A 19,526-nucleotide genomic window follows, 5' to 3' on the forward strand; every position below is an offset into this window, starting at 1 on the left:
CACTTTCAATAACAAACTTCTTAAAAAACAAACTTCACACTTAAATAAAGAAAGAAAATAATTAAAAATTAATAATAGCATAAAAATATTCTTCTCTTGTCATTTTTAATTATAATGTGGAAGAATATAAAAATATAAATTAGTAATACAAACTAGCATAGAACCAGAATAACATGGCTGAACAGTAGGCAACAAAATTTAGATAAATTAATAATTTTTGACTGACTTAGACAACGATTCAATCATTGCCTAACTTCAGCACAAAAATTAAGTTCGAAGGGTGGTGATATGTAAGGTGTCAGGCAAATCCAACACCTTCCATGAAAACCCTAACATGATAAGCAAATCCAGTAGTATGTCACATAGCTCCGAATAAATCGTGACATTAAATTAACCAAAGTAATACGAGTAATGAGTGAGCAAATGGAATACCACAGAGTAACACAAGAATGCCTAAATGCATGTCATACCTTCCCACCGTGAGACAGACGCAGTTCCAAGGGGAGAAACGAGAACAGAAGCCGACAGCAGAACCATGTTAAGCGAGAAGGCCCTACGATAAGGGACGGGCACCCACGTCGCCAGCTACCCGCTACGCCCACATCAACCACAAGTTTTTAGCGTGAGACTTTTTCGCGTCTCTATTACGTTGCAAACTTTAAAAACAATGCCCCACCACGAAGAGTATAATGTTTCTCATTGGATAGACAGAATTTTTGTAGGCGGAGATTAAGGTTAACGTTGAGACCCTGATTGGTCAGATGAAAACAAAGCGAGATAGTTTTTTTTAAACCAACTTCGGTAAATTGTAGTAAGGAGAAGTTAGGACAGAGTTGCATCCAAGAGGGCGAGCAGAACGGAGCTGCGCCGGCCGCCGCCTCCTGACGAACACCGACAAGGTAATGAACGCACGCGATGCCGCATTTCTGAGCGCATAAGGCTTCACTCAGAACTGCAGAAGTCTCATCTGTTACATCCCCATTTTGCGTAATACTAGTGTCGATCGTCAATTAAAGCTCATGGTGTTCACATTTGCCACTTGAAGTAAAAATCTGAAACGCGATGATTTTTCTGTTATATAGTTATTGAGAAGCCACATCAGCCACTGAAATTTACGACAAGTTAGATAAGTAATTAAAGATAATTGAGGGTCACTGCAGACCATTTTGATAGTTTTCTCTCTTGTGAAACTTAATTTAAATCTAGATTATAGATGTGATATGGCATAGGTCATCCTTCGATCCATTGTAGAACTTGGAGACCCATTCAGGGAATATTCGGTCACATTTCTGTTGAACGCAGTTGGTTTTTACCATCCTGTATTAAAACATTTCCTTTTATAAATAGTGCAATTTAGAAACGATGTTTTGTGAGTAGAATAAAATTTCCAATGGTAAACTTAACTGCTTTTTCGACGTTATTTTACCAGCTAACTAAAAATAGGAAAGCCTTGAACCCCTTCCACTAAATTTAGTTAGTATTAAGATTCTTTTACAGGGAGTGCTTGGAGCTGACACTGAAATCATTAAGTATTTGGTTATATCATCGCTAGTCTCACTGAACTCTTCTGAACTCTACATGTCATGTGTGGTCTGGCGTCCCCTTACCAGCAACAGGTCCCAGGTTCTAACTAGTCAATTCCCTAAAAAAACACGCTCAGAGAGTCGTTGCGCGAAAGTGGTAGGGAGACACGATATAGAACAAACAGACACCACGCAGAATGTTTAGATGATTTCGCACTTTGTGGAAATGGTTGGCAGTAGCGAGGCTCACTCCTTAGGGCAGAAGTCTTAGGCCGCTATTGAGGATAGCTTGTAATCAAAATTTAAGCAGAAACTGGCATCGAACCGCGTCCCACGGATTTTTCATTACTAGTCACAAACGCCACCACTTCACCTAGATGAGGGGCGAAGTAAGGGGACAACATTAGCGAATAGCTCTGTGCTTGATATCAGGGGCCTGGTGACAAGAGAGACCATCATTCACCAAATATTTTATCGCACAAATAAAATGACGAACACAAGAAAATACGAATGGTAATTGTTAAGGGCTACAATGACACACGTAAGCGAGATTCATCTAAAAGCCCTCCACTAGGTATGAGAAATAACGGAACTAATTTCGTCCACAAAGGAGCAAATGACGCTGCAGAAAATTGTGACAGATATTCAAAGGTGAATTGCAATATTTTTTCCAAATTGATCCGAAGCAATGTCTCGTTGATTCTTTTCAGCAACGTCATTGAGGTTCTGAGAGTATCGTGGCCAATAGATATCGTTCGGAAGGCGAATAAAAGTACATTAATGAGCCAAAAATTGCGACCATCACCCACCACAATAATGGAAAGTGGTGCTGTAAGTAAAGGATTTAAGCGGAGCAGAGACCAATATTGAGTCATTGTAGCGACGGTACTGGCCACAAATGGTAAAATTCACTCATATAGACGAATGTGACAACTGGCTGATTGTTATGACCCGGGGCATGGGTACGAGCATCACGGAAACGTTGAAGCTGTTAAGCTGTTTACGTGCTAATGTCGTAAGCTTCTATGGAAAGTGGTTGAAGTACTGTGAAATAACGAGTACGCGACAATGGGATGGATGTCCACGCCTCATCACAGAGTGTGGCAGTAGGTAGCTTGGAATGATACGCACTACTGGCGTAAGGTTGCCTGGGAGTGGAAGGACTGGCCAAATGAGTGTTGAAAACATTTTGCAAATAGATAGTCCAAAAACATTTCTTGAATGCATTTGACTAAAATACAATAAATAAAGTTGGACTGAAAAGGGTTTTATGAAAAGGGAACAAAAACAATTAAAGCTGCTTGATCTGAAACCGCCACTCATCAGGCAATGTGGACCGTATGAACGGTCCTGAAATTTCTTAGGGCAGGCCCGATATGTTGCTCACCACATTCCTTTTTTGAACAATCAGTGGGAACACGCTTCAAGACACAAAGATACAACGAAAGGCTAATGAACAGAGAAGTAATTTTTAAGTAAAACGAGTAAAAACGTAAGTTACCAGATTACCCGCTGGCAACTCGGACAAAACAGCTGTGAAAAGTTGCTAAAAGATTATAAGGTACTGGCCAAGGCAACCACCTCCACTTACACCTGATAGTGAAGAAGTCCAGCAGCCAACTGACGTTCAGCTTCAAATCACGCGAAGAGGCCGAAACGGTAAAAACATAACCGTCGCGCGGGATGGAAAACATAGGCGAAAAGAAGACGCGGACGAATGGCTGGTGAACCTAACTTATGTTAACAAAGGCCTGGCATGGAAGTGTAGCCCACAAAAATACATGGAACAGGATTTGCCCTGATAACGTGCATTAGCTTGCGGGTTCCAAATAACTAAGGAACTCGACTTGGTGATTTAGTAAACAACATACCAGACAAAAAAAGTACTTTGAACGTCCTAAATAGTGACGCACCAAACATTAAAGGAATTTACAAAATCCAAATAATGTAAAAATACACCATCAAATAACAACTCATGACAATTACCAAATAGAAGCTATTATGTTTTGAGACGAGTGACACGTTCCCCACATTGTATGGCCACACGCGGAAACAGAGAACAACAACAGCACAAGGCTGAACGAATTCGATAGAGAAGCAGCAGGGATTTAACAAGTGAAGGAAGAGAAATAGTCACAGTCATTATGCTTAAAGCGGAGAGCAAGGTCCATCTTTATGAATGCCACGTGGTCTCGCCAGTGAAGCAACGAACTAAACGTAGCTCACCGAGCACGCAAAGCCGCTGTGCTATGAGGAACAGTGGAAAATTTGGAGCTGCCAGAAGATGACGACGACACGCCTCTCGCTCCAAGATCCGGTTGGCCAAAGGACTAACGTGTCCACTGCCATTTCCTGCGCAGGCCCATCGCGTCCTCGCTTCCGGAAGATGCTCAGCTATACCAACTGGGAAGGCGCATTGCGGGAACAGCCGGCCCGTTCCCCCGGAGACCTGTGTGTCAGTGCTGCTTCGCACATCGCCTCTAGCTGGTGAACGGTCTCAATGGCACTCACGGCAAACCTGCCACGCCTCCTTCGCGCCGAAGATTGTGTTACAGGCACGTGGCCCGAGCTGTCGATAGAGCATCGGTTGAGGTCGCAGCTGTGTACCAGACTATCGCTGAAGCCATATTGACCCACCGATACCATGAATTACAATTGCAGTGTGTACAGTTTTTACCGGCATTGGAGCGTGATAGGGCCAGTATAATGGCGTGCAGGCACTTATTTAGGTTTCCACGATACCTGTGTTAGTAATCGAAGGCGGCATAACAGCTGTGGACTACGTGAATATTATTCCGGACCACTGACTTGTTGGAAACCATTTCGATAAAAAGATCGGTCAAATTGCCTATGCAACGTGTAATTAACTAACTAATCATCCTCCCTTTATGCTTAATATCTTCCTCGGTGACGGCTGCATCTTCCAAATGAATAACTGTTCATCATGAGGGAAAATGTTACTACACTAGCTTTTTGGAACGTAGTACTGATCTCACGTTGATGACTTGGGCACCACAGTCACCTGATCTGAACTTTATGGAACATATCTCCACGCAGACAAACCATCAGCTACGGATTTGTGAAATCCATACCACGCAGAGTCGCTGCCATATTGCGTATCAGAGGTGAGTTAACACGTTACTGTGCAGTTGCTCATACTATCTGGGCACATCTGTGTACTCTCTATGTTTCTGTTTCCTTTATTTTATGGTACAAAATGATTAATTCGCGATGACGTTCTCGTCTAATGTAATCAAAAACAGGAAATTACGACTTTTGTCATCTTCTTATCTGTGGAAAAGTTTCCGATAAGTCTATCAAGGGCCTACTTACGAACTTCCCAGTTTTAAGCTCTTGATGGATATGTGGAAATTTTAGATTTTTAACGTATTCGTAGAATTATACAGCGATTTATTAGTCTTGTTTTATCCCGGCCTTATCCCGCGTCTTCACAGGGTCGGTATGTTAATCTGGTTCAAAAATGGTTCAAATGGCTTTAAGCACTATGGGACTCAACATCTGAGGTCATCAGTTGCCTAGACTTACAACTACTTAAATCTAACTAACCTAAGGACATTACACATATCCATGCCCCAGGAAGGATTCGAACCTGTGACCGTAGCAGCAGCGCGGTTCCGTACTGAAGCGCTTAGAACCACTTGGCTACAGCGGCCGGCTGTTAATCTGGATTTGGCTGTGTCAGCGGTAGAGGGTGGCTGGATTCCCTTCCCGTCACCGCTCCTTCACCAAGGCACGGCAATTGTGCGTCTGTTGGATGCAGTATTATCCCACTTCAAAGTGTCTGAACGTTTTCGAAATGTTTGCAAAATATGAGTAAGTAATAGCATCCAGTACTTTCTCATCGACGACGATTGTTCATCAAAGACAACGGTATCGTCAAGAGTGTCCAAGGGAAGTGTGAGAGGATCGCTGTTATCCTCTATGTACATATAAGTGATACGGCAGACAGGTTGCGGTTGTTTGCTGGTGGTGCTGTGGCGTACAGTAGGGTGTCTCGTTGATGACTGCAGCAGGATACTATATGACTGAGACAAAGTTTCTAGTTGATGTGATGGATGCCTCTAAAGGCAGAAAAACGTAATTTAATGCAGATGCCTGGAAAAAATCCTGCAATGGTCGATACACTATTAATAGTGTGCTGCTTGACATAGTGAGATCGTTTGAATATCAAGGCGTAATGTTGCAAAGCGATGTGAAATGGAATGTGCATTTAACGATTGCAGTGAGGTAGGAAAAGGATCGACATCGGTTTATAGGGAGAGTGTTAGGGAACCACGGATAATCTGTGAAGGAGACCGCATATAGAACGTTCTTCAGTACTGCTCGACTGTCTGGGATCCGTACAAACAAAACATTTCACAGGAGGGTTGCTTGAATTGTTACTGGTAATTTCGATTACCACATATATATTAAGGAGATGCTTCGACAACTCAAAAGGGAACCTATGGAGGGAAAGCGACATTCTTTTTGAGGGCCGCTATTGAGAAAATTGAGAGAATCGGCATTTGAAACAGACTGCAGAACGACCCTACTGCCACCAACGTACATTTCGAGTAAGGAACATGAGCATATGATGTCATAAATCAGCGCTCTCATGGAGGCATATAGACAGTCGTTTTCCCCTTGCTCGATTTGCAAGTCGAACAGGAAGTGGTACCACTAGTAGTGGTACAACGTACTCTCCGCCACGCACTGCACGGTGGCTTACGGGGTATGTACGTAGATGTAGATCGTGTAAATGAGGCGGAACGTGGTTACCACCCTGGTACTCACCTAGACGGATGTGGGAGACCGCCTGAAGGGCCGGCCACGGTGGTCTAGCGGTTCTGGCGCTGCAGTCCGGAACCGCAGGACTGCTACGGTCGCAGGTTCGAATCCTGCCTCGGGCATGGGTGTGTGATGTCCTTAGGTTAGTTAGGTTTAAGTAGTTCTAAGTTCTAGGGGACTTATGACCTAAGTAGTTGAGTCTCATAGTGCTCAGAGCCATTTGAACCATTTTTTGAACCGCCTGAAAGTCACATCCAGACTGGCTGGCACACCAGCCTCTACGTTAATTCACTGGGCTGATAAGGTCCGTGGCGGTGCACCTTCCCAACATCCAGGCGACTACAGCGATTCATTAGTAAAAAGGAATAATTATAAAAAATGTAACGCAGCGAGAAAAAATATTAAGCCACTTACGATCCTCATCGCCGTTTGGAGTAACACAAACATAGCTAATTGTACTTTGTAGAAACTGGTTGTAACATCGAAAATAAGAACGTCCAGAAGATGATTGCTTCACAGTGCAAAATTTGCACTTCCATTGTTATTCAGGTCATATATTTAAAATATCCATTACTTCTCGTATAGACTAGTGCAGATCATAAAGTCTAGTGTTCGTTCTCAGTTCTTTGTATCAAAATCAGGAAAGGAAATATATCTTTTCTCCTTATGTTTGAAAATATTTATTTTTTATTGAAAACTTGAAGTTGTAACCTCACTTAAACAAAACACATATTTTACTTTCCTTAGCTGCACCTTTGGACACATCACTTTGTCTACTAGGCAGAAAGAAATTCTTCAACCATGTTATGTAACCACACGCTCCGCAGAGAGCTCACCACAGAGAGGGCAGTGAATTTTCTCTTTCAGGCGCTACACACCACGAGCGACTCTGCGTTTCACAAGCTTTCCTCTTTGACGTGTGGATTCCACGGCTCTGTAACTGAAATTTAATAATTCTGGCCGAAACAAAGCATGTTTGCTGCCTGCTGTTCCGCATTGGAAAGTGGATCACAGAAACGTGGCTCTGCAGACCCGATACTTGATGAAAAATAATCCGATATTGAGCGCAATAGTTGTACGTGCACTTTTCTATGAAACTTAATAATTTACGGGAAGTGACTGACGTTCTCATTAGATATAATTGTAAGCCAATTTTGTTGTGTCCCACGATATCCACAACGCTGCAGGTATCGGGGCTGAGGTTGATGCCGTGTTCTTTGACTTTATAAAGGCATTTGACACTGTGCTGCACTGCCATTTAATGAAAGAAAAACGAGCTTTCGGAATATCGGACTACATTTGTAACTGGATTCAAGACTTGCTTGCACTTAATGTAAAGGTAATTTTAGGAATACTCCAAGGAAGTATGCTAGGACAATTACTGTCTACATCATATAATATATTCATCTGACTGTGAGACAAGACGGTCAGTGCCTTCATGGAAAAATGTTTGCGGTTTTGTACGGAAACATGATTGTATCCAGTGTGCACCTCTTCGTCCGAAGCAAATCGACGGCCACAATGTCTTTATTTTCAGGGGTCCAAACATATGGAGACCGCATTTGGAGCTTCCCAGCGAAACTTCTGTAACATACTCGATACATCCATGCAAACTTGTGGATCCTGATTCCGCAGGCAGCCACAAACATTTTTCCATGAAGGCATCGACAGTCTTGTCTCACAGTGAGATAAATATATTACCAATTATCGTGATTACTTTCGAAATAAACAGTTTTCTTGCTTTTTCCCACCTGTCTCGTTTCCATTTGGTTGCCCATTTTAAACATAAATGGTACTGCATAACGTTAGAAGCTCAATGAGGCAGTTTGCAGATGATGCCGTTGTCCCAAAAAAGAAGCTAGCAACGTCAGAATATAACACTATACTTTAACAGAACATATTAGTCCTGCCAATGGAAAATTCACTACAACGTTATTATACGGTGAACTGCGCATACAGTATAAGGCTACCCGTTTTACAGGAGTTGGCTGTGATGTATGACTAATGGACATGAAAATCAGACAATTAGTTCCTTTTTCTGAGAGTTTTTTAGGCGGTAGAACGAAATGCAGTAAAAATGGAATAATACTGAGTCTAGGACCTTTATGTACCATGTACATTGAGTGGTTTGTCTAACGGCTTTACGGACACCAGCCTATTTAGGCAAAGAAATGACTAAATTTCAGAAAAATAGAATAAGTAAATTTGGCCTACTTTCCTGTTGTTGCCTAATATAACGTCACATATAAATAACTTTGGGGATAAAGTTCTGAGAAAGACACAAGAATCTTTTAGCTATATATATATATATATATATATATATATATATATATATATATATATATATATATATATATATAGTTTTGATCTAGAAAGATCACCAAGTTTTAATCATTACTTTCTGCAAAAAAATTTGTCCAGGTGGGAATTCTATGTTTACATTTTGTACAACCAACAAATTAAGTACTTGAATATTCCAATAGCATGATACACACATTTAAAGGTAAGGAAGGTGTGGTCACTCTACATTGTCGTTCAGTATTTGTATGCAACCCTCCTTCTGCGTCACTGAACCACATAAGCAAATGACGATATTAAACAAATAGTAGGGAAGGCAGTATTGCTGATCAGTCTGGGGCCTTTACGTGGCTGGATTAATAGACGAAATAGGCGAGTTACAACGAAGAACGACCGTTTCGTCACGGAATCGTTCAGTCGACGCGAGAGGGTTGGGGAGATACTTAACGGCCTCCAGACACTACAACAGAGGTGTTGTGCATCAATACTGAAATTCCGACAGAATATGTGCTGGGAGGACAATTCACTGCTCCCTCCCACATGAGTCTCGCGAAATGACCATAACATGTGAATTTGAGAAACTAGAGCTAATAGAGAGGTTTACGGTTGATCATACTTCCCACGCATTGTTCACGAATGGAACAGGAAAAGGGGTATCAGAAAGTGAAACCAGTAGTAGCCTCTGTCACACACCATCAGCCGGCCGGTGTGGCCGTGCGGTTCTAGGCGCTTCAGTCTGGAACCGCGTGACCGCTACGGTCGCAGGTTCGAATCCTGCCTCGGGCATGGATGTGTGTGATGTCCTTAGGTTAGTTAGGTTTAAGTAGTTCTAAGTTCTAGGGGACTGATGACCACAGATGTTAAGTCCCATAGTGCTCAGAACCATTTAATCTGTCACACACCGTCAAGAGGTTTGTGAATTATAGATGCAGATATAAACGTGATTAAAATATTCTAGTCCAGCATTCACACATAAGGCAGTCTCATACCAAGGGGAAACATGTACGAAACCAAAACTGGTGTAGGCCTACTCGGATATGTTGTAGTGGGAGAGATTTAGTGTCGATGTCCCTTAAGGAGAGGTGCTGTAAAATTTCTCGACGGATTTAAACTGTGACGATCTGGGAAGTTTGCTTTTAATGAGCAATGCCCTTACCAATTGACCTATGCAACAGAGCTTCAATGTATTTCGGAAAGTAGAGGAGAGGTTGTACAGAAACTGGTTCCCTACTTCTGCAAAAAAACCTTTTAAATAATAAAACATGACCTATACAAGGAATCTGACTACCCCTGTTAGTCATGGAAGAAAACAAAATTGCCATAGTCTTTGTCAGAACGTGCACAAACTTATGTGGGGCCAATAAGACGTCAATTTTAATCTAAATATGGTATGCCAATGTTTATGTAATAAAAAAACAAATTAGGTAATTCAGTACAATTATTATGTAGATGCGATAAATCACTTTAACGGGGGCCAAATGAACAGTCAAAGTCAATATAATTCCAGTAAACCTGTAAAAATAAAAAATAAAATTTTGTAGGAGCCTAAATAGACATCGCGCATCTGCTAGATGCCCACGAAATACGTAATTTTGTTTTGAAGCTGACAGCCAATGAGAAAATAGGTGCAAAAATACTATTGGGCAGTTTTCAAGCAGTAGTGGCGGACAGCATCAGCTGGTAATATACGTAATTTTATGGTACCTAATTTTACTGCACAAAAAATAAAATATGTACTCCCTCCAAAAGAAGTTACACACAAACATCAAAATAAAATTATGATAAGCAGCAAAATGACTGAGAAGAATTTTGAAAGAAAATTATTAACTGAACTTTAATTTGGCGGGTTTTCAGCACTGTCAACAAGACAAAATAATGGAAAGAATATTTATTGGAACTAAACAATACTGAACTTTGATATTGTGACAATATTTTAAAATAAATAATTTAACTGCAATTGTCTTTGATTTTGAAATGAGAGAGAGCGTAATAATTTTCTTTTAATGTCTTAACTGTTGCTGCAGGCAGTGCGATGACGTCAGCAGTGGCCCGTGCGGACGATGTGTGAAGTTAATCCTGGTTCGTGGCGTGAAGATAATGATGGATCCTCCTGTTTCATTAATATTCCAGTTACGGCGGTGATCCACGTCTCCGTTGTAGTCGAATCAGCTGGCAGAACTGGCGCGATGATAATAGTTCCAGTGTGTGCGTTGTCGTTACGCGCGCGTCGTTTTATTATTAAAAGTTTATTAATCAGGCGGTGCGTGTAGGTTGGAATTATGCAATGTCTTTAGTATTTACAATATGTAGTCGGTTAATGCCAATACTTCGCACAGTTCTTTCACCGTGTTGCCACAGGAGAACAGTCACATGTATTTATCACTATAACAGTCCTTTAAACATCAGTTCAATTTACGTCGTCCTCTTTAAGACAGTTTGGATAATATAATAAATGTTTCTTGATCAAATCACACCACTGTTCTTTTACTGAACATTTTGGTTTGTTCCACTTTCACGCAAGTCTAACAGTTAGTGTCTCCACACTACAATGGTGTCTGGTTCACGGCTAATTGTCACAAGTTCACACAGTATGTAAAATCGTCACCGCAAACACTCGATATACTTTTCAGGTTTTACTGGTCACCTAATAATGCACGATCTCATATTAACACAGCGGACGCACTGTAATTAATTGTTCCTCCGCGTATCACCGTCTTTCTCGCCGAACTTTTCAACGTTTCTCCACCCGCGAACCGGCCACGATACCACAACAACTCGCACGCTCTTTGTCGATAGTCGTTCGCTCTCTCACTCTCTCTCTCTGACAACGTACTTCTCCTAGCCTAACCAAAGATTTACAAAGCATATAAAACCAGAACATTCATATTAGTAGAATATAAAATATAAAACAGTAGCAAAATGAATGAAGAAACAATGTGACATATTAACAAATAAAGAATAGTTGAAATAAATGATACATACGTACTATGACAAGGTAATGCACGAAAGAAAAAAACTATTATCGACTTTCGGGGAAAGCAATGTCTTTATAAGGTGAGGTACTGGTAGAATAGTACCAATGAAGGCGAATCTGGAGTCGTGTCGGATAGCAAAGTCGGTGGGACTATTGCTCCCGAAATAGGAGTTCCTAGTTTCGATACCCGTCTGTGAAAAAAAAATATATATTGTCAGTGGAGAAATATTTAACTAATTCTAGTGCTACAATCGGACTCTCTGTGTATTCAGATATCCTCAGATGTTATCCAGGTATGCACATGATGCTGAGCTTCACTGGTAGCGTCAGCCTCTAACTTCCAGATCAAGACCGTTCGCAGTAGATGGTGATGTAGCCATTCACCTAATCAGGGTTCTGGAATCTTCACACCGCGAAGTCATCTACATGGCGATTACCTACTGAGCTAGTCCACTTTCCTGGTGGGACATGTGTTCGAGTCCAAACTGGTAGTTGCCTGGCTTACTTGTCGCTGCACGGCTGACTTAGGGGACCAACTTGTTGCTGACCACTCCCCAGAGCAGACCTACGCCTTCGACGTCGATCATTTGTGGGCTACGGCGTGAGCACCATCCTTTCCTTTATTGTATTCAGCGGCCTAGATGTAGCTTTTATATTTGACTTGGGTTTATCATGATGGCAGCATCTTCAAACAAATATAAAATCACATATACACTTAATCAGCTAGTTAATGCTCATCGCATCCGTGGTATTTTCGGTGAAGTCACACATGTCCCCTGGAACGTTCTAGCTGGTGAGCACCACACTGACTTCAACATCTGTTTGCTGGGCATGGGTTGGAGCAGTAGTGGTATGTGGTGTGTCACAGGGAGGATCTTAGCTTAACTGTCCAGACTGAGAGCATTGTAAAAACGCCATGAGAAAAATTCTCAATTTCAAGATGTGCTGCGTGTCCCATGAGATGCGTGGCGGTTGAAGCAGAACAGTTGTTAACAAGCTAGCCGCTGGAGAACCTGGCGCACCTCGGTTGTATGTAGATTACCCAGGAAGTGGGTCCCTGTCTGGGTGGAAGGGGCATCTTGAATTTCACGAGGTTTCGTAGTAAACAGTTTTTGCTATAATTCGAGAAAACTGCAGGAAAACAGCAAGTGGTCTACGGCTCCTTTTTCTGTCCTCTTACAGTCGCAGCAGGGATTATCTTTGATGCCTGTCCGATGTAAGGGGAAAGCAATTGAACCATAGCTTTATGCATTCGTACCAAGCCTTCTGCTCGCCTGAAATTTTCAAACCCAACGGAGCTTCTAATTGCTGGTCGGATCACAGCGTAGTACAGGAGCTATTAAACTGTTTACATTTTTTGAAATGGTAGAAAAGAATAACAGAGAAACAAGACGAAGAAAACAGTCGAACAAGAAACTAAATTAAGAGTGGCGTATCTTACACCGTGTCTTGGACACCATTCCTTCATAAGATAGGTTTTAAATACATGGTATGCCCAGCTCTCCATCTAGGGGGAAACTATTTTATGCCTCTTACACTGAAATAAATAGCAGCAGATAATTCATCCATGAATTCATCGGGAACAAGTAACATTTACGTAGTGGAGTATTTTCATGTGAGGAAGTAGGAAGGTCATTCAGAACTTGCCCTTCACTTGGAATACGTTATCAGTATTCACAATAACAGTTGTATCCTGCGAAGCATAAATTCAAATCTTTCATAGCTTGTCCAAGGCAAGATGGAGCGTGTATATCAATCTAAGATAAACTTAGTACCCAGTAAAGGCACGTTGGTCTTCCATGAACAACGGAAGGCTTGTTGTGCTTACTTGAAATAATAACTTAATTTCATTTTCTGGTCTTCAATCAATATCAATATTTTCGGAGGGCGTGTGCCATCCCGTTGCTCGAAGATAAAAAGAGACAAACAGTAGGAGCTGATGGAAGTGAGACGATGGGAAGGTGGTAATAGAAGGCAAACACGCGCTGTTGATTGAAAGACAATAGTTCGCCGCCGTGCTGCGGAGAATCTCCCTGGCGTCGATGCCGACGGACCGCAGATGTGTGAAGCTTGCCTACTATTTGTATTATGGGGTTATTCTTTCACAAAATTACACATTACGAAGATTCGAAAGTAATCTTGTTTATAACAGAGCTACAACACTGTAATCGTTGAAATACCACCAATACACTTTTACGCAGGTGCTCTGCAGTGGGATATTTACATATGTAACGAACGAAAGATCATAAAGATGATCTTACAGCAGCAGTACAATGGTGCTAGGGTTCATTCGTTCTAAGCAGAATATATGACTACGAGGCATGGAAAAGGAAGGGTAATTTTGAGTTGATGAGAAATTCTGTATGGTAACGTACCGGGTGGTCAAAAAGTCAGTATAAATTTGAAAACTTAATAAACCACTGAATAATGTAGATAGAGAGGTAAAAATTGACAACATGCTTGGAATGACATGGGGTTTTATTAGAACAAAAAAAAAACAAAGTTCACAAAATGACCGACAGATGGCGCTGGACAGCAAAACGTCAGTGACTGCGCATGACTATCGTGTATAAAAGGAGCTGTAATGAGAGAGAGAATCAGCCCACTCCTCCTCTCTTGGCAGGTCCCCGGACTCGTACTCGGTTAGTGAACATTTGGGCGACGGAGATCGACGCCTCGTGTTCTGTGTGTGCCGTCGTTTTGTGCTTAAGTGGTTCAGTGTTATTCGTTTTGTGCATCTACGTTCACGTGTGACAATTCTCGTTTCTGTCTGTGTCCAAGTGTTTGAACAATTTTATCTTGGACTCTACGCCCGTGAACGGCACCTTGTATTTTAAAAAGTGTTTGTCTCCGTTTATATGTCCACCATGTTTTTTGTCTAAATGACTTCATTTGTATATTTGTGTTTCTCTGCGGCCAAAGAGCGGCGTCGTATGCTGCTGCAGGCCTGCCTGTACTACAGGTTTCAAAATAACAATAAAGAAAAAAAAAAGAGAGAGAATCAGATGCGCCAGCAGTCGCAGCATGTTGACGTTACCTGAAGCTATATTATCAGAATAGGGAATGTGCTAGTTCAGCGTTACGATCCTATCGCCATAAGAAGGGGAATCGAACGGCTAAAGGTCCGTTGGCAAATGCAGCTGTGGCGAGAATGATTTCGAAGTTCGAAGCCACGGGTTGTTTAGACGATAGATCCCGTAGTGGTCGACCGAGCACAAGGCGTAATGCTGCTGACAAGGGAACCTCCCCATCGCACCCCCTCAGATTTAGTTATAAGTTGGCACAGTGGATAGGCCTTGAAAAACTGAACACAGATCAATTGAGAAAACAGGAAGAAGTTGTGTGGAACTGTGAAAAAATAAGCAAAATATACAAAGCAAAGCATTCTAATAATGGCGCTACTAGAGCCACTGTTATGCGAGTTTCCGTAAATTAGAATAGACACCATCTCTTGGATTTACCAAATTTCATTTACGTTGCAAAACTCCTTCTTCGTGTTGTGATTTTTTCCATCAGTACGTTGATCAGCCAAAACCTTATATCACTGCCTATCGCGATGTCGTGGGCACGTGGTGAGGCTACAAAAGTATGTGAACGGAGCAGACACAGACGGTGGATCACCATAGCGAAGATATGGGCTACAAACGTGGAAATCCATTGAGATAAGCGACTTTAACTGCAGTAGGTTAGTCTTCGAAAGGTGGAAGTGGCGGTCACAGAGTAGCATTCAGCTGGGGCATAGCAGTCAGTTGGAGTGTCTTTGTTGTTGTGACTGCGAGCGGGCAGACAGCGCTTGCCGGGAAGTGGTCGCTAGAAGCAAAGGGTAGATAATTATTACCCAGAGACTGTGAACGAGTGTCTTGACAGCGGCGAAGCAGGTCGAATGTTCATTTGTTACTGTCCTGGCATCTACGGAAAGAGGTAGGAGGAAAGCGAAACTATTACAGCCCGGTTGGCTGTGCGGTCTAACGCACGGCTTTCCGGGCGGGAAGAAGCGCCTGGTCCCCGGCACGAATCCGCCCGGCGGATTTGTGTCGAGGTCCGGTGAATCGGCCAGTCTGTGGATGGTTTTTAGGCGGTTTTCCATCTGCCTTGGCGAATGCGGGCTGGTTCCCCTTATTCCTCCTCAGTTACACTACGTCAGCGATTGCTGCGCAAACAAGTTCTCCGCGTACGCGTACACCACCATTACTCTACCATGCAAACACAGGAGTTACACTCGTCTGGTGTGAGACATTCCCTGTGGGGTCCACAGGGGGCCGAACCGCACAATAACCCTGGGTTCGGTGTGGGGCGGCGGAGGGGTGAAGTGGACTGCGGTAGTAGTCGTGGGGTTGTGGACCACTGCGGCTGCGGCGGGGACGGAGTCTCTTCGTCGTTTCTAGGTCCCCGGTTACCATACAATTCAGTACAATACATACAATACCACTAGACGTTAAATGGTTGCACGTCCAGGCCTCTTCACAGAACGTGGGGTTCGACGGCTTGCGTGCTCCGTACATTAGGATAGATGGTGATATGTGTTACCTCTGGCAAAACACCACAATGCTGGTGTACCTACAAGTGCTTCGCAGCACACAGTTCACTATACGGTTTTAACCGTGGAGCTCCACAGCAGACATTACTACGTGTACACATGTTGAACCAGTGACATCGTCAGTTACGATTGCGGTTGGCACGGACCCATCGGGGTTCAACCGTTGGCTCTTCGGGTGAATCACATTTTTGCTACACTAGGTTGATGATCGACTCCACAAACGGCGTCATCGAGGTGAATGGCGGCTCGAAATGTGCAGTAAGCCAAGGACGCAGGCTAGTGGGAGCAGTATTCTGCTGTTGGAGACATTCCCCTGTGCTTGTGGTAGTATCGAAGGCGTGCTAACAACTGCGAACCACCTGCATCACTTTATGCTCAATGTCTTTTCCGACAGTGATGTCATCTTATATAGCAGTATATCTTCTGTATATCTTATTTAGCAGTACAATTGTCCGTGTCTCAGAGACAGAACCACGCTACACTGGTTTGAGGAGCATTATAGTGAACTCACGATGATGTTGCGGAGACCAAATTCACCTAAGGTAAATCATGTGGAACCCATCGGGGCTACTAATGGGCGCCATCACCACGCAAGAAAATCAGCGGCCCATTGTATACGGGAATTACGTGACCTATGCGTGACATCTAATGCCTCATACCTCCACCCAACCTACCAACAAACAACGGTTTCCTGATACGCAGAATCGCTGATATATTTCGTTCTAAAGACGGGCAAACGGACTATTAAGCAGGCGTTCATAACGTTTTGGCTCAGCAGTGTATATTCCTCTCCTACACTCCTCATCTCAGAGTTGTATTTGTGCCTGCGTCCTCAATCATTTGTTGCGTTGACTCAGATCTTTATCTTGCACAGTTTTTACAGTATGCTATTTCCTCCAGTACCATAGATGTTGTTTTCTCATACGTTAACACATTTCATACCGACGTACCCCTTCTCCTTGTCACTGTTTTCCATATGTTTCTTCCTTCACCGATTCTGCAGAAAACCTCCTCATTCCTAACCTTATTAGTCCACCTGATTTTCAACATTCTTCTGTAGCATCACATCTCAAAATCTTGGATTCACTTCTCCTACATTAGCAAGACAGAAACTCTGATTTATTCTTCTATATATAAAGTTATTGTTGTTGTTACTTGGCAAGACAGCCAAGCCACTATGAGAGGAAGCCGAAAGGCACGCGTTTGAGCTCACTCAGGCTGGCGTGAGATCTGGAACAGTTAAAGGAATAGAGACTAGCAAAAAAGGTACGTAGCTTCTGGAATACTTAACTTTAATCCATAATTGGTGAACATCGGTCTGACGGTACATGCATCACAAGATAAACAGCAAAAGATAATGGCGCCTTGCTAGGTCGTAGCAAATGACGTAGGTGAAGGCTATGCTAACTATCGTCTCGGCAAATGAGAGCTTAATTTGTCAGTGAACCATCGCTAGCAAAGTATGCTGTATAACTGGGGTGAGTGCTAGGACGTCTCTCTAGACCTGCCGTGTGGCGGCGCTCGGTCTGCAATCACTGATAGTGGCGACACGCGGGTCCGACGTATACTACCGGACCGCGGCCGATTTAAAGGCTACCACCTAGCAAGTGTGGTGTCTGGCGGTGACACCATAATTGTATTTCGTCAAAATGTCACCTAACGCGACAGCACCACAAAACAAACCAATATAATGTAGAATAGTCACAGCATCGAAGCTCTCGAAGTGACTTACACTACCTCACACGAAAACAATTTACGAATCTAGGAAGTTGTTCTTTGTGAGCACCTACTAAGAGCAGAAATGATTCTTGTAATAGAAAAAACTGACTTTTATTGGGTCCGAGAACATTTAGCTTAAGTGCTTCCACGTCGGCATTGTGCAACAATCTACGCCTGCTCTCTTCAGCTACCTTATAAAATTGATGCTTCAGTTAATTAAATTTCCGAAAGGTGCAAATCTGAAATAAAAATATGAGATTTGCACTAACTTCATAATCATTATTGTACTTCAGAATTTATAGACGGCCTGCACAGTTCAACTGGTTAATGTACAAACAACTGCTGCCTTCAGGTTAGTCTTACAAAAATTGATTCCAAATACACATTTGAAAAGCGCAAGTTCAGTTTGGTGAATTAGGTATCGACAGTCTACCCCCAAACACGAAGTAGATCCAGTTCATAAACAGAGCAAGGTCCGCTGCAAAAGTACACTCCTGGAAATGGAAAAAAGAACACATTGACACCGGTGTGTCAGACCCACCATACTTGCACCGGACACTGCGAGAGGGCTGTACAAGCAATGATCACACGCACGGCACAGCGGACACACCAGGAACCGCGGTGTTGGCCGTCGAATGGCGCTAGCTGCGCAGCATTTGTGCACCGCCGCCGTCAGTGTCAGCCAGTTTGCCGTGGCATACGGAGCTCCATCGCAGTCTTTAACACTAGTAGCATGCCGCGACAGCGTGGACATGAACCGTATGTGCAGTTGACGGACTTTGAGCGAGGGCGTATAGTGGGCATGCGGGAGGCCGGGTGGACGTACCGCCGAATTGCTCAACACGTGGGGCGTGAGGCCTCCACAGTACATCGATGTTGTCGCCAGTGGTCGGCGGAAGGTGCACGTGCCCGTCGACCTGGGACCGGACCGTAGCGACGCACGGATGCACGCCAAGACCGTAGGATCCTACACAGTGCCGTAGGGGACCGCACCGCCACTTCCCAGCAAATTAGGGATACTGTTGCTCCTGGGGTATCGGCGAGGACCATTCGCAACCGTCTCCATGAAGCTGGGCTACGGTCCCGCACACCGTTAGGCCGTCTTCCGCTCACGCCCCAACATCGTGCAGCCCGCCTCCAGTGGTGTCGCGACAGGCGTGAATGGAGGGACGAATGGAGACGTGTTGTCTTCAGCGATGAGAGTGGCTTCTGCCTTGGTGCCAATGATGGTCGTATGCGTGTTTGGCGCCGTGCAGATGAGCGCCACAATCAGGACTGCATACGACCGAGGCACACAGGGCCAACACCCGGCATCATGGTGTGGGGAGCGATCTCCTACACTGGCCGTACACCACTGGTGATCGTCGAGGGGACACTGAATAGTGCACGGTACATCCAAACCGTCATCCAACCCATCGTTCTACCATTCCTAGACCGGCAAGGGAACTTGCTGTTCCAACAGGACAATGCACGTCCGCATGTATCCCGTGCCACCCAACGTGCTCTAGAAGGTGTAAGTCAACTACCCTGGCCAGCAAGATCTCCGGATCTGTCCCCCATTGAGAATGTTTGGGACTGGATGAAGCGTCGTCTCACGCGGTCTGCACGTCCAGCACGAACGCTGGTCCAACTTAGGCGCCAGGTGGAAATGGCATGGCAAGCCGTTCCACAGGACTACATCCAGCAT

The sequence above is a fragment of the Schistocerca serialis genome, chromosome 2, assembly GCF_023864345.2.
Source record: "Schistocerca serialis cubense isolate TAMUIC-IGC-003099 chromosome 2, iqSchSeri2.2, whole genome shotgun sequence".
Taxonomy (NCBI): domain Eukaryota; kingdom Metazoa; phylum Arthropoda; class Insecta; order Orthoptera; family Acrididae; genus Schistocerca; species Schistocerca serialis.